At 45.6% G+C, this 13,947-nt stretch overlaps 1 pseudogene; it reads right to left on the bottom strand.

The window, feature by feature from the left end:
* Window positions 1-527: 527 nt before the first annotated feature.
* Window positions 528-13,312, bottom strand: LOC121837489 (annotated as a pseudogene).
* Window positions 13,313-13,947: the final 635 nt, after the last annotated feature.

Here is a 13,947-nt window from a genome sequence, read left to right on the forward strand (position 1 = left end):
TTTATGCTTCGAAACAGATCACTGACGGTGAGAGTTAGCTGCTCACAGTGCTGACACACGCTATTGTGATCCTCAGAGTGGCCCAAGTTGTGTGAATGCACACCGATGTCCCATTTAGGCTTCGAAACAGATCACTGGCAGTGAGAGTTAGCTGATCACAGTGCTGATCAAAGCATAGTCCCAGTGCGACTGTCTTATGCGTATCTCCAAGTGTCTCTGGAGGGTGTGCACTGCCTCAAGTGTAGCGTGGTAGTTTGTTTTTCTTTGCCTGCACAAGCAGTTGACATTTTATTCGAGCTTCGATCAGTATTTGTTTTTGGGATCCATGGGACCCGGGGTTTGTTTTTGACACTATAATGGGGATGCATTTGGCTGCAATGATGTGCATGAAGTCTAGCCATGTGTCATAGGAGTCTGTGGGGTTATCTTAGAATATCATGCTCTAAGGGGCGAGGTGTATAAGCGCATTGAGGCATTTAGTATTGAGTTTTGCGAAGTGGTGGAGGCGTCTGGTACGGGGTCTGAATCTAGGCAGCTGGTGTTGTGTCCATTATAACTGCTTTGTAGTAAGAGCCCATGAGGCTGGGTTCTGTAAAACAATTTGAGATGAGTGTGAGGTTAGCAAAAAACATTAGATCAAGAAAGAAAGTGTAGCTGTTGCTGGTGCTGTAACTTGGTTCGTTTCATACTTGGATAAGTCCGAGTGTACCCCTGCAGACTAAGTGGGAGAGAGTCTGATGGCTCAGAGGGCACAGGTGTACTTGTGTCTGACCAGTTAATGTGGGCATTGAAGTGTCCAGCCACCAGCGCGTTCGAGTACTTTTTTTGAGGGGGCGGCAGAGGACGTGCTGACTGCAGCAAACTGCAGCTTTTTGACTTTGTGCTGGGGGGCAGGTATGCGACATCGAAATGTACTCTTTGGAGTGGAGGTCCACAAAAATGGCCTCAAGTTGGTCTCCATCCAGGTCGTGTCTTCTAGAGGAATTAATTGAGAATGGTACGGCGACGATAACTCCACTGCCAGATCCGTTACAGTCTTGTTTGTAGACAGTAAACCAAGCAAGATTGACGAGCCGACTGCCGTAGATAGAGTTGCCCAGCAAAGTCCCACATATTGCAAGTATTGTTTCAGGATGGAACTCAGTGAGTACACAGAACTCGGGCTTTTTGTTCTTGACAGATCTGAGGTTGGGAAATCAGATGGAGGCTCTTTTTCATTTTTTCCATGTGCTGAGAGCCACTGGAGGGGTAGGTTCGGATGCAGCACTGAATGGTGTTGAAAACACGGCATCGTCGAATGCCGGAAAATGACAGATACCACAGTACCACACTTCAGATGTCAACGTGAGATGCATGTAGGACTGCATCGAGAGTAGTTCGCACTTGCGATGGAGCCAGGTACTGCACCCATTATACTGCAAAGCAGCGACATGGTCGTAAACGGCTCGGTTGCGAGGGGGGGGGGGGGGGAGGGGGGGGCAAGTAATATGTGGTCCGGGATTTGTCGATATTAGGGATGCCGCGAACTTTTTTCGAATCGAAGTTTCGATGATAGAATCAAGCGGTTCGAAAGGTTCGAAAGATTTAGATTTTTCGAATTGTCTATATCGTAAAATTCGACGGAGGTCGAATTTTCAAACTTGTTAGGCTAAGAAGTTCGACGCTTTTCGAACCGTCAAACTTATTACGCTAAAAAATTCGATCTTTTTCGAACTTTCGAACTTATTGTGCTGCAAGGTTCGATGCTTGTCGAACTTTCGAACTTGACAGACCAAAAAATTCGATGAATTTCGAACTTTCGAACTTATTTATCAAGAGAATTCGAAAAGTTTCGAACTTTCGGATTCTGAAAAGTCAGAAGTTCGACGAACTTCAAACTTTTAGGGTAAAAGTTCGACGTTCGTCGAACTTCGAAAGACCGGCGGACGGTTTTTATTTGATTTCAAGTAGTGGGGTACATTCGTAATTTTTTTTTCTCGAACTTTTACACGCGGTGCTGCGTTCCTTACGAAAGACAATGTCGTTTATTTCAATGTTCTGGCATGCTTAGGTTTAAAGAAATAAATCCCCGAAGGGGCGAGGAAGGACGACGGGTTTTTGACGATTATCGTTTGTGCCAGATTTGAAGCACGCTGCAGCCGGAGCTATTTATGGTAGATATGTTATACTTTTTTTAAGAATGATCTATGTATAGCCTAGGTAAGTGCCGTCTTAAGATGTGATTATTGTTATTCAACGTGAGTTTCGAAGAAATGTCCAAACATGTATCTGCATGCAATTATAACCTAAACCTGATATTTATTTTCGTCTAAGTTGTTTGAGGTATCGCATTTAAATTAACACCACAGACAGTACATATCATTGCCATCTGCAGAATACGAAATAATATATTTATTGTTTTTTCACGTTAAGGAATAAATGAACTCATGGGAGAAGATTTCTAATAGTGTTCAAGTTCAGCACGTGATTAAAAGAAAACTTTTTTTTTTTTTCGCTTCACGTTCCTGGGACGTGTTTCTTTTAGCTTGTACACATTTTGGTAAAAGAAACTTGTTTCGAAGTTCTGAACCTCTGAATATGCAAGAATAGAACACTTCCGACGAATTCTGGATAGTTTTTTTTTTCTCCTGCTTTTTATTCCCGCCCTTATTCTTTTTTTTTTTTTTTTTACTATCGGCACAGGTGTTTAGGTCGAAAAGACAGCTTTGGACTTCCGAACCACTAAGCATGTGACGAGCACCATCTACGCAACCTTTTATGCAGTGAAGAGCGACAGTAGCTATACATATGCATAAATAATTGCAGATTAAAATAAGCTCGACCACGCCCTCTTTCCCCGTATTGTTTTCTTTAACAGTTCGAAATACCTGCAAGGGGGAGAAGGAGGCTACCGCCCCCCCCCCCCCCCCCCCAGCTACCCTCTTTCCCCCCGTTTTTCCTCTTCCGACGCCACTTGTATGGTAGAACGCTCCTCGACCTCAAGTTGTGTCGGCTTTTGTGCTTTTTGCGAGGCGATTCCTCCGTCCCAGAAAATAAACCTCCAGGACAATTACAAACTTCACCGGATCGGATTACTACCAGCGTGCAAGGGGTGGCGAGGTAGTTTGCCAGGTCGCTTCAAGGTTTTTCTGAGCCTCAACCTCCTGCTCGCCCCTGGCCGTTTCGAACTGGATGAGTCTCGTAAAACAGTGTGTTCGTGCAATCACTACTGCGTGATGCAGGTTAAAGACCGCCCCCCCCCCCCCCCCCCCCCCCGGGGCTGGCGGTCACAATTCTGCACTGGCAAATATTCTAGCACGTCCGGGACACTCGTCGTCTCATTTAATTGCCTGACCAACTTCGCAGAATCTAGATATCACACCCTAACTTTTCTAAACTTGATTTCGTGAAAACCAGTGAGTCGTGAAAACGTTATTTGAAACTGAAACTGTGGAAAAACTTGAAAATCGGACTTCGAACTTTGAAAACTTGGATTAAAAAGAAATTCAAAATCCTCAAATTTTTTTTTTTTTTTTTTTTTTTTTTTAAATTTAGCGTTAAAAGAGAATCGAAACCTTCGAACTTTTCGAACTTTATGCAAAAAGAAATTCGAAATCTTCGAATTGTTCGAACTTCATGTCTATAAAAATTCGAAGCGTTCGAAGTTTTCGAATTTTTTTTACAAAGAATTTCGAGATCTTCGATTTATCGAACCTGAAGTCAAAAAATATTCGAAATATTCGAATTCGAAATTTTGGAAACCGTGAAAGCTTCGAAATTTTCGAATTCGAAACTCCGCTGTGGTCAAAAGTTGCGAATTTTTCGAAATCGAACCTCGGTCGGTACGAAAATATCGAAATTTTTCGAAATCGAACCTTAGTTCGCTTCGCAAATATCGAAACCTTTCGAAATCGAACCTAGGGTGGTTCGCGACATCCCTAGTCGATATGTCCCCTTCAAAAAGGAGCAGTAGGACAATTTGTAGCTGGTGGAGGCAGGTGGAGCGGATGAGCGTTGTTTTAGAACTAACAATCTGTCAACAGCTGAGCGAGTCTTTAGCCGAGGTAGTGTCAGGGGTCTGTGTGAATGAAGCAGTGTGTGGTGCGTGATGAGCAGAGCAATCACTGCACCTTCTCATGGTACTAAAAGGTGATTGAGTTCAAAGATGCTCACAGAAAAAAACAAAAGCTAGAGATATATGAAAACATGTACATGTCTTATCACCATTTTGATTATTATGTTCAAAGACAGAAACCTATTATCTGCCCTGTGCTTGCAGGATGGCAATGGCAACAGCCGAGGCCATATCGATAATTGTGAAGTCACTGAATTAGGAGCTACGAGTAGGAACCCTGACGTTGGTTTGTCAAAAACGTATAGGTTCTTGAAACACTGTTTCCAAGGCAGGCCAGCGGTAGTTGGGATTTGATCTTGAGTTCCAAAGCATAGAGCGATGTAAACAAGCATTTGTTATGAGCGTTAGCTAACCACCCATGAAAGAGGCTTATGCAGATAATAATAGCAACATCAGAAGTATATAAATATTGCTAAGTATGAAAAGGTGGCACAAGTCGACGCGTGGCATGCTTGTAAAAATTTATCTAATGTTCTCCTGAGACGAGGCACACAGGGCTGAATGGAAGACAAAGTGACGAGCCCCGGAAACGCCATCATACACACACAGAATCTTCAAGAACATGTAGAAATCTCACAACACTATTTTGCTACAATATGATAGAGTGATGTCCTTTCAGCAACGATACAGCATAAGAGAATTATGATTTCGAGATCGTGTTGATGAAGTATTTGTTCAAGAATGCTAGACAAGCTGACTCGTTTCACTGAGGCATGAAAATTTCCCACGAACATTGGCAACCTTTACACACAGCTCTAGAGACAGTAGGCCGTAGAAGTAGCTTGAACTTGAACACGACGTTGGGGTCGTATGAAACGCTCCAGAAACGGTCAAGAAACCTCCGATATAGACAGGCACACGGAGTCACAAACTCGCTCCTGCTTTGAAAGACCCGACGCACGGCGGCGCGGGAACGACTCGCACGGCGGCACAGAAACGTCGCAGCGGCGGTCGCGTTGCGCAAGCGTAGCAAAAGCTTGGAGAGCGAGCTGTGTGCTCTCTGAGCAGCTGACTCGCCTCTTGGAAGCCATCTAGTTCGAAAAAATCCAAGGTCTCGAAAAGTATTTCCACTTGTTTCCTTAGCAGTAGAGAAAAGGACTTCATGAAAACTTCGCCCGTCGCTGCTGCTCATCGCGACGTGCGTTGCTTGCATGCGGTTTCGACGGGCCGATCGATAGCGGGCCCTGTCGCGTTGCTTCGTCGCGTCGCTTGGAGGAATCACTCATATACGGTTCATATATACATCAAGCATTCACACGTAGCGCGAAGGCAAGCGTCAATGATCGTTGCACATTTAAGGAATTGGAATTTTCAAAGCTTTCTACGAAGTTTGGTGAACACTTCGGACGATCGAGTTCGGCTGGGCAATGCAAAATTAGGGCTATGGTGCCATAGTTTCAGGGACTAAGGGATGGAAAAGCACCGTGGCGTGGCGAGTCTAACTGCTGCTGATACTCCCGTTCACCTTTCAGATAGTCCCAGTCGAACGCAGATAGTCCCCACGCTTTGCACACGGTACCTAGATCGGACCGGATGGTCTCTTAGGGGTGCAAATGCAAGATCAAGGGACCATATGCTGTCGTTAATCCCCGCGGGCTCGACGTTTTCTTAGAGTGTACGTCTAGCTAATTTTTAACTCTTCTGTTTTGCTGTTTCCAAATCACTGCGTGTCTCGCCATTTTGTCGAAGTATTTCTGTATAAAATATGCATTCCTACAACAATAATTGCATGACTCAATGTTTTCGACTTAAAACAATCACATTTTTCTATAGACGTCTTACGCATACCTCGTGCCATTTCGTACCGATTATTTAGCGGTGTAATATTTTGCTCGTGTAATAAAATGTTTTCTATACCCGTTGCTATGTGCAGCGTTCATTTTAGCTAATAAGACGCGTATGTGACGAAAGGCGCCTTACGACGGTCGATCCACGCGCGTTGCCTTCGCTTCGACGCGCGCCCCGATGGCCTTCCTTTGCGACGTCACGAGCAGAGCGCTACGGCCTTGTCTAGGTGTTGTGTGTTCCATGTTAATTGAGAAAATTTAGCGCGGGGACTTCTTGACCGCATTTTATCCTATACTCAAAACAACAGGCAGAAAACGATGTCGTAGCGCTGAGCAGGGTTGGCCAGAAATACCTTGAAAGCTATTTGGAAATACAAATACTGGGATACATGGCAAGGACAGCTAAGATACTGATAGTGAAATACATTTATAAAAAATGTATCGCGATACGTATCAGAAATACATTTGAAAAATGGAAAAATATTTGGAAATAGGAATACCTTTAGGAGGAACAGAAAAGCAGGCAAGGAAACAGATATGGTTCTAGAAAGAAAACCACTATATTAATTAGGTGCTCTCACACTGCGTAGAACTCTTTTCATCTACCCGGTAATTTATACAAAAAACAAAGCAAAAAAAGAAAAAAGAAGCACAACCTACAATGCTTAATAAGCATAATCTAGTACAATGTGATTAAATATATAAATATATATATATATATATATATAAGCAAATAAGCTGTTTTTGCAAGATGCAGTTAGAATTTTGACATCGACGTCTTCTCGTTCGAAATAAAGTTACTGCAAGATTAACATCTCGCATTTTGCGTTGCAATAAAGGAAGCAAAACTGCTTTCCTTTTTTTTCTTTTTTTTTTATCTCGCAATGGCTCGACTGCGTTTTTTTTTTTTAATTTTTTTTAGATATCTATTAAAAAAAATATTTTTTAGCGAAATCACAGGCACTCTTAAATCAGTTGTGTGTCCTCCAAAATAACGTCGAGAAATCGCCGGAATTGTGACCAATCCGGGCGCCCCTTTCAGATTGACCTCATAACGTCACCATTGAATGAAGTTCGATGAACCTGTATTTCCTATCCGTCAGGCGCGCCGAAAGTGCCTGGAACAATGGAATCTACACGAACAATCGACCACCGGAAGTCCGAAGAAACACACGTAACATTTTGCGTACAAGAGGCTCGTGTACGTCAGAGGCAAAACGCCCGAGATGAAAGTTGGTCTTCACCTTCTTTCGTCAACGATTCCATGAAAATATTAACGAAATACGTAGGTTCTAAGAGAATCGCAACACTTGGAATACACCCGAAAAAGCCTTTCAATACACAATTACAAAATACATTTGAAAAAAATGGTATCGCAATACAGAAATATAGATACATAAAGGATTTCTAAAATGCTATCGCGATTTGGCCGAAACCCGGCGCTGCGATGTGGCGCGTCTCCACCCAGAAAAAGCGCACAACGACGCGCGGGGGCGCTCGCTTCCATTCGCGCGAGCCAGGCACCACGGCCAGCGGTGAATGGGGGGGGACGCAGAAATGCCGCCTGCCAAGGTCGCCCAGCTTCCAATCGACCGACCGCACGCGGGCGCTGCCGTTCGCAGAGGGGAAGGAAGCCCGCGAGAGGGAAACGACAGAAAGAAACACGCAGAGCACGCCATCGTGTAATAACCAAAAAGCTGATAGCCATGATCGAGGAGAAAGAGAACGGGGAGGTGTAAACGGCGCAGATCGTACTCAGCACCGGTTGCTGCTCCCACTACGCACTTGTCCCCTCTCCCTCTCTCGCTCCCCCCCTCCCCCTCCCCCCTTTGCTCCTCTATGCCAACGTGCCGCCGTTCCCCCCACCCTCAAAGGAAAAAAAAAAAAAAAAAGAAAACTGGAAGAGGGAATTTGGACCGAAGCCAGAAAAGAGGACTCGGGAGATCCGACCGCGATGTGGCGGCAGAGAACGCTTCTCCGTGAGATTACGAAGTTGATTGTAGATTAGTTCAATGGAATTAGAAGCTTTGGCTAGGTGGCGCAAGGCACCGCCCGATTTAAAGGGTTAAGCCTTATCCAACCATCCATCGGCGTGAGTCCAAAATTCACCGAAAAATGCAGAACGAGTGAAGGCTTATTCAAAGATTTGCGTTTGAGCGTGACCGACTCCGTTACGACCGCTTATGACTGCTCACGACGAGGATGTTGCCATGGCAACCAAACTCCGTGCAACGCGCAGTGGAACGCAAGGAGTCGTAGTGCCGAAGTCGGTCGTACTCAAACCCAAAGGTATACGAACTATAGTCCGTTGCAACTCAAGAAGGTAGAGCGAGGCAGTCTAGAGGTTTTTGCGCGACACAAGGGACAATCACAAGCGAGTAGATACGGACAAGCGCAAACTTTCAACTAGTCTATTTGTGCGCGATCGACCACGAACATCCAGAAAGAGCATGCGCAGCACGCTACACAGAAGAAAAAAGTGCTGAAGTGCTTTAATCAACACGATCGATTACGTTTGCTTCCCTAGTTAGGACATTTTTGTGCCACATGCGGCACTAATGCTTGGCACGATGTATGCCACTGATAGTATTGTGAATTGGTTTACTTCCAAAGCAAAAAGTGTGACAGGTGGGACCATTCTATTTGCTAAAAATATGAGGATATGAGAATTCCGTTGCATAACTAGCGTTTTACGTCTAAGGTTGATAAGAAACATGCTCATGTGATGATGCATGTCTACAGCATAAGCTTTGCAGATCCAGAATGGATGTGCTATAGGCTACAGCCTCAAGATTTTTAATGGACCAAATTGGTGATTACACGGCAATAAATACTGTGGTGAAAAACTGTCCATTGACTAGGTGAGTTTTGATCGTGACCATTGGTGTGCTGTTGGCAAATTAGGTAATGGCACACCTTTTCCTTGACCATCTGGCTTCAAGGGGCATTGCATCTAGATGTGCTTAAATATCTTTATTTCAAGGTTCAGTGGACCCCTCTGCATCATTACAGGAAGGCAGTCTCAAGCCACAACAAACAGCAGTGAATATACAATGCATAATAACAGGCACCAGTGTCCAGGCGTATAGTCCGCAGAAACCAATTTGAGCCTAAAAATGTTTTTGTTTTGTTTAGATAGTTTGCATTTGGTGTATAATCCGCAGGGCCCGATTTCCGCGCCCAGTGCATAGTCCACCAAGCTGGTGCGTTGCGTCTTCGTGCTTTTTTTCCTGGGTGGCATTTTCTTCAGAAGTTCTTCGGCGAACGCTATTGAGCCTGAAGAACTGCTCTTGAGGCCCATATCTAGCCACTGAGCACACACACAAGCACAGAAAATAACACTCGGTGCCAAGTACAAACGAAGCACCTGGGCGGAAAGCCGTGAATGCCAAACGAGCAGCGTCGGGTGACGGCGACTGACTGCGTTGCGCCCCTTCGACGCCTGCATCGCTGCGGTGGGTGGTCGTAGCTAGTCGTAGCGAGATGATCTTCACTTCAAGCAAGAAATCTTGTTATACTATAGTCAAGATATGTGTGCAAGTGTTCGACGACGTGGGCTCTCTCACGTCGGTGCAGTTGTCATCAAGAAAGGTACATATCAACAATGTTGCGTGTTTGAGGCTGAAACTGACGCATACGTATCTAAACCTAAATTTATCGGTCTGCGGCTACAAACATTTTCGTTGACGTTGCTAAGATGATGTAACCGTTCAGGCCTCGCATTAAATGGTGTTGCGAACTCTTCGGTTGTGTATGAAAACCTATTTTTGCCCTAATAAAAGACATTTTCAAAAGGACACGCGTCTTCTGCTGATACATATCTTCCAATTTACAATGCAGAGGCAAACACAAAAATCAACTGCGTACATCTACTACTTAGCTTAAGCACCTTTGGCATTCATTCTTGAGCACACTCAAATATCAGCTTAGTTTGCTGTTGTTTTAGAATCTTTGCCTTGTTCTGTAAAAAGAAAACAGTTAAAGCTTTACCCTCGTTTCCCTTCCCGCATTTAATACAGACTTGTTTGTCAGCAATGGGTGATTCCACGTCAATTCATGCAATGATGGTCCGAGTCATATTTTAGATATTTTTGTTAAAAATATATATGAAAGCCATGTTTTTGGGAGGAACATTCAGCTAGATATGAACGCCGTAACAATTGTATTCGCTGAGATATAAAATAGAGAAGCTTGAGGCGTGGAAATTGAGAAGATTTCACAATGCTACTTTGCGCAGTCGTCATTTCCTTATCGAACCTTTCACGGCACCATAACTTTTTTAAAAGGCTTTACAAAGGTTATACAACACATACATAAAAAATTAAAAATATCCATAAAATATTTCAATGCAAACAAAAATATCAAACATGGCACAAAAACGCGTTTTAGAGACATATTCACAATTTTTTTGCAAATAAACCGTCTTTCATAATACTTCACAAAACATATCAAAATGTCAGAGACCCTGCGTCTTCCCCAAACCGCTCACTACAAAGACAGTCCAAGCATTTTCGCATTCGAAATGGCCTTCTCTACCGGCGCAACTATTCGCCCGAAGGCTGCCATTGGTTTCTTACCATTCCCCGTCACTTGCGACGTGAGGTTTTAGAATGCCTCCACAACGACCTAACATGTGGTCACGGAGGTCTACTCAAGACCTACAATCGGGTACGCTCACGGTACTACTGGCCAGGGCTTTATGGAAGCGTCCAAAAGTTTTTGAAATCATGCCTCCCATGCCAACGCCGTAAGCGGCCTTTATATTCATCTCAAGGCCTGCTTCAACCCATTCCGTGCCCAGAACGACCATTCGACCGTGTCGGAATAGATCTTTTTGGCCCACTTCCTCACTCCTCCTCTGAAAATCGCTGGATCATCGTCGCCATTGATCACCTAACGCGTTATGTTGAAACTGCGCTGCTTTGCCTACCGACACAGCGGAAAATGTGGCCAACTTTCTCTTGAACCAGGTTGTTCTCCGGCATGGTGCCCCGAAAGAACTCCTCAGCGACCGCGGAACTGTGTTTCTCTCTAAAATCATCCAAGAGGTCTTGCGAGCTTGCAGTGTCGTCCATCGAACAACATCACCATATCATCCGCAGACCAACGGCATGACCGAGCGCTTCAACCGAACACTTGCCAATATGCTCGCCATGTACATTTCCCCTGATCATCGTAATTGGGACAAGGTTCTTCCGTTCGTAACCTTCGCCTACAATACCGCCGTTCAAAGCACTACTCAATTTTCACCATTTTTCCTTCTTTACGGGAGGCAGGTCTCTTCAATGTTAGATCGCTTGTTACCCTATTCACCCGATCCTTCTGAATGCCTTCCAGTCACCGAAATCAGAAATCATGCTGAACAATGCCGCCAGCTTGCACGAGCACGCACTACACACCTGCAAGGACAGCAAAAAAGCCGTCACGGTGATACATCACACCCAACTTCTTTCACACCCGGCGATCTCGTCCTTTTGTGAATTCCACAACGCCAACCCGGTCTCTCCGAGAAACTGTTATCAAACTACACAGGCCCATATCGCGTGCTTCGTCAGACCTCACCTGTAAACTACGAAATTGAGCCTCTCTCCCCACCTGCCGATCGCCGCCGACGTTCTCGTGAAACGGCCCATGTCAACCGCCTTAAACTCTACTGCCCCCCTACTGACCACACCTAATCATCTCATCAAGGAGGTTGTCTCATCAAGGAGGGATAATTTGATCGTGTGCACAGCAATGTTGTCGTCGGGAAGGTGGATTTGAGCGAAATCTACTTCTGCACGTCCACAGTCGATAACAGCGCTTGTTGCTTTTAAAAAGTCCCACCCAAGAATGACGTCGTGAGAGCAGGAAGACAACACCAGTAATTGGACACAGTAACACACTTCTTGAATGACAACACGTGCTGTACAGACACCGGTCGGGACAACATTTTGTGCTCCAACAGCTTTAAAGGGGCGACCAGAAAACGGGGTTGTGACTTTCTTCAACTTACGACAAAGGTCAGCCCGAAGAACTGACACTGCCGCACCGGTGTCAATTAATGCTTGAGTGCGCAAACCATCAATAACTATATCTATCATATTTCGGGTAACTGGACGAGGACTTAAAGATGTGAAAGGATTTACAGCTCTCGCCTCTGGAACTGTTCCTAGCAGTTTCCCTCTGCAATGGGCGATGCAGTGCGTGGTCGCAGGGGAGACAGCGAACGCCGCCTGGGAGATGGAGATCTGCCTTGCCTTTGCCGTGGTTGTGGTCCAGTGTAATCTTGGTGGGAATACTGATCACTGCGTCGACCAGAACCGAAAGATGGTCGATACTGCGCTTGCAGTGGGGCAGCGTAACTCTCAGAGTTTTCACGGCGACAAAAACGGGCGATATGCCCAACATAGCCACATGAAAAGCAAATGGGACGATTTTCTGGCGTCCTCCATTGGTCAGCCCTGCGTGCTTGCCAGCGAGGAGGAGAAAATGGCGGCTGTGGTTGGAAGACCCGAGCAGGTATCGGGCGTGTTAGCATCTCGGCATACGTTGGCACCTGAGGCACTAGCGGCGGTGACGCGGCCGGCGGCATAACGGCGCAAGGAATCGCGGCTTTGACTTGATCCTCAATTAGCGCTCTGATCGAAGGCGAGATAAAGGACTCCGGAGGGGTCGAAGGCTTTCCTAATTGGCGAGCCACTTCGTCACGTACGATCTCTTGAATGACGGATCGGAGTTCGGCCCATTTGTCGACGGAGCCTTCGATTGCAGTTGTCAGGCTGGCCAGCTCTGCGGAAGGTTCCAGTTTGCGTTTGGCTGGCAAACGCTGAAGGCGCAGCTCCGAGAAGTTCTGGCAGATGTCGATGACTTCAGAGACAGTCGTTGGCGCTTTGACGACAAGGATCTGGAAAGCATCTTCGGCAATGACTTTCATGATGTTCTTCAGTTTTTCATCTTCGGTCATGCGGGTGTCAACGCGCTTGCACAACTTCAGGACATCTTCGATGTAGCTAACGAAGCTTTCATCGTGCAGTTGGGTGCGTGATGCCAATGTCCTCTTCGCGACGAGCTTCCGCTGGGCAGGCTTCCCAAATACTTCCTGGATCTTTGCTTTGAACTGGGGCCAGGTCACCAGCTCTGACTCATGGTTGGTATACCATAGTTTTGCAACGCCGGTCAAATAAAAAATTACGTTATTGAGCTTCACGGTGTCATCTCATTTGTTGTGGAGGCTCACCCTTTCAACTGACTCCAACCAGTCCTCAATGTCATCGTCACCGATTCCGCTGAAGAGCTTTGGGTCCCGCTGACGGAGGGCTCCCGCGCATAGGATAGTGGTTGCACTTGCAACAGTAGGTGCCTGGCCAGGAGTGGTGTCCTGCGCTGCCTCGTCCGAGGCTCCTTGGCGTGATACCGGTTGGCGTCGCATCGATTTCAGTGGTGTAGGATGCAGGAACACTTACGAGTGAAGTCCGGATAGTTGGGGAAACCCGCACCTCCACCAATTGTAAGGAAACGATGTTACAAACTGATGGGGGTTTATTATTTACAGTGTGGTAGCTAGGTTGAGAGAAAGGCCGTTGGGAATCCAGCTAGTCGCGCGCTCTGCCCGAACGAACCTCTTCCTCCTCGTCTTCCCTCAGCCTCCGTGTTTTTCCACAACGCACCGTAGATCTCATCTTCGTCACAGTATTTAAATATTCTTTACGAATATATAAAGATAATATGCCCACCCTTAAACATATTTTTGTTATCAACGCGGAAATTCGGCTGATTTCTCAAAATGTGGCAAGATTGGGCGTCGATATTTAAAAAACCTCCATCTTTTATTTTCTTTAAACTCCCCTTGGCACTTTGCAGTGACTTGAACTAACCTGTGATGGCAAAAGACTGAGTAACATATGACCTCCAAGCGGGAAAAGCTACGACAAACCTTCACTCGGAGCGAGCCGACGTCTTCGTCATAGCGGCTTTGCCGCACAGCACCAAACGTTTTGAGCGTTAGTTATGGCATGTATTTTATATTATTAAAATTCTTTTTTTCATAAGGGCTGAGTATTAGTG

Source organism: Ixodes scapularis, unplaced genomic scaffold, assembly GCF_016920785.2.
Source record: "Ixodes scapularis isolate PalLabHiFi unplaced genomic scaffold, ASM1692078v2 PGA_scaffold44__24_contigs__length_19508400, whole genome shotgun sequence".
NCBI classification, from domain to species: domain Eukaryota; kingdom Metazoa; phylum Arthropoda; class Arachnida; order Ixodida; family Ixodidae; genus Ixodes; species Ixodes scapularis.